This window comes from Gossypium hirsutum, chromosome A04 (genome assembly GCF_007990345.1).
Source record: "Gossypium hirsutum isolate 1008001.06 chromosome A04, Gossypium_hirsutum_v2.1, whole genome shotgun sequence".
NCBI classification, from domain to species: Eukaryota; Viridiplantae; Streptophyta; class Magnoliopsida; order Malvales; family Malvaceae; genus Gossypium; species Gossypium hirsutum.
In genome coordinates this window covers 86,106,434-86,109,228 of record NC_053427.1, presented here as the reverse complement: position 1 = coordinate 86,109,228, position 2,795 = coordinate 86,106,434, and positions in this window count along the sequence as shown.

The following is a 2,795-nucleotide window of genomic DNA, read 5'->3' as shown; positions in this document are numbered from 1 at the left end:
AAAGCCCAAATACACAGACCCAACAGCCAAATAGCCCGTTACATTTGTAACCTAATCAGGCCCAAACTACCCAGCAGACCCACAAACACCCGTGACCCAATTAAAACTAGCTAGCCCAAATTCAAAAAGCCCAATTGGTCCAGCTTGTTACACCAAGGCAGGAAACCCTAGGGTTTTTGCCTTTCTCCTCGCGCCGCAAGCAGAAGCTTCCAGAAGCAATTTCAACAGATGCGTCTGCTCGTCTCTCACGACGGTTCAGTAACCCTCCATCAGCGCCGTGATCAGTGCACGCGTCTACACCAGCATGGTCACTGCCGGATCCCTTGCTCGATTGATTGCAAGAAAAGGAAACAAACAGCAAATACGCGAAAAAGCAGAATAGAAAATGGCAAGGAAATCGTAGCACATCAGTCAAAGATACAATAAGAATCAGAGATTTCTTTCCTTATGTAACAAATCTGTAGGCTATAAAAAGCCCTTTGTAACTCTTGTAACAAGAGAGGCGCACAGATACAGAAATAAAAAAACAAATATAAGCAGTTTCAAAGGTGATAATCGAGTGACTTGTTCTTTTTTTTGGCACATATATATGAACTGTTTAGCAAAATACTAGGGGTATTTGAGAAGGAGAAGGACTACCTGTTCTGGATCTTAAGAGACGAGGATTTTTAACCCTCCGATCCTCGTATACAGTGGCCCTTAGGACGGCGCGTGGGCGCGTGGGCCGGCGCGTGGTGTACAAAGGCCAGAGAGAATTTTTTTTTTAAATCGGGGTGCAAATGAATTTTAAGCTGAGATGGTAGCTTATATAACTTGAACGAAACGGCGTCGTTCTGCGATCCCCAGGATCCGCGTGTTGACCTGATTACTCAGGGAGGATCCGCGCATTTTTTAAAATTGGGTTAATTGCCCAATTGGTCCTCTCGTAATTTTTATACTTTTAATTTCATTTTATTTATTTGTTTATTTGGTATTAATATTTTAATTCTGTTTCAATTCGACCCTCCCAATGATTTACAATCGAATTAGGGGAAACGGTGACGTTTTGGGAGTAGGGCTATTTGCCTAATGACTCCCTTTGATTTCGCGAATGTTTCAAATTGGGTTTTAATTCAGTTTTAGCTTTGTGAATTTGCCCTATAATTTTGTTAAACATCAAATTTAGTCCTATATTTATTATATTATTCTATATATATATTGTATTATTTGTTTATTTTAATTTTACTTTTATATTATATATTATAAAATTGTTTTATTATGAGTATTATTTTTAATTATATATTGTTATTACTTATTATATATATTATTTTCCTTAAATTATTATTTTACATCTTTTTATATATTATTATATTTTCACATATATTATATTTATTAATTACTTATACATATATATATATTGTTTTATATGTTACTTTATATCTATTATTTTTCTTATATGTTTATATTACATTTTATTATATAATCTTTATTATGTTTTATTTTCATATTATTTATTGTTTTTATATATATGTTATGTATATCATGTATCGCAAATTATATTATTATATATATATTATTTTAAAAAATGTAAAGCATTATTATTAAATCATATTTTTAACCCACACTATATACATATTTTTATTAATTATTTATTTATTTACTATATATTATTTCTTTTTAAAACTAATGTTGTTATATTATGAAATCTTTTACATACTTCTAAACCAATATATTATCATATAATTATTATTCTTTTTATTATATTATCTATTAAATATTATTTTAAAATGGTTATAAAATGTCTTGTTTTTTAATTGTATGTGTATTTTGTTAGCAATCAATTACTCCTTTTTATATATTAGTTTCTTTTCACATGTTTTATATTGTATGTATCACGTATGTGTTAAGTTTATTTTTTATTATAATATGCACTATATTTCTTTTATTTGTATATCATACATTATTTGATTTATGTTTTTTTATATCATGCATCATTTAAATATTATTTCGTGTGTTTATATACTTTGTTTATTCATTTTCAATACATGTTATACATATATCTTTGTTTGCATTTTTTTTGCTTCGTATGTATTATTCTTTATATCATAGAATTCATTTTTTTATCTACCTAGTACAATAATATATTATTATGATTTATAATGTAATACGATTTTCCACGCATCATTTTTAAAAAGACAAGGCTCTAAAATTTTCAAAAAATATAAAGGCAATACTTGGTGTTTGGAAATTTCGAAAAAGTAGTGCCCTAATTTATTGGGTTGCAACTTTTCTCGTTAAGTTCGAATAGTCAAGTACCCTTCTAAAGTTTTTAAAGGATTTCGAAATATAAATGACTGTCTTGGAATTGCAAAGTGATATGTCCTAACTTACTGGATGTAACATTTTGCTGTTTTGAGATAGAGATTTCTAAGGGCTAACTTATAGTCGATACTTTGATACAAGCAAACCCAAATTTTCAAATATTTTAAAGAGGATTATATCTTAAAATTTTTAAATTTCCGACATTAAAGACATTTGATAATCAATTAGGTACCAATTTTTGGGCATTACGAGGGTGCTAATCCTTCCTCGTACGTAACTGACTCCCGAACCCATTCTTTTATTTCGTGGACCAAAACTAATGATTTTAAAACAAAATGTTTTAAAGGTGATCCAATCACACCTAAAAAGATTGGTGGCGACTCCCGTTTTCGTTTTTTAAAATCGATTCCCATTTTCCAAAACAGAATTTGAAAATGGTTTCGACACCTTCCTCGCGCGTAGCCGACTCCCGAACCCAACTTTACTCTGGCTTT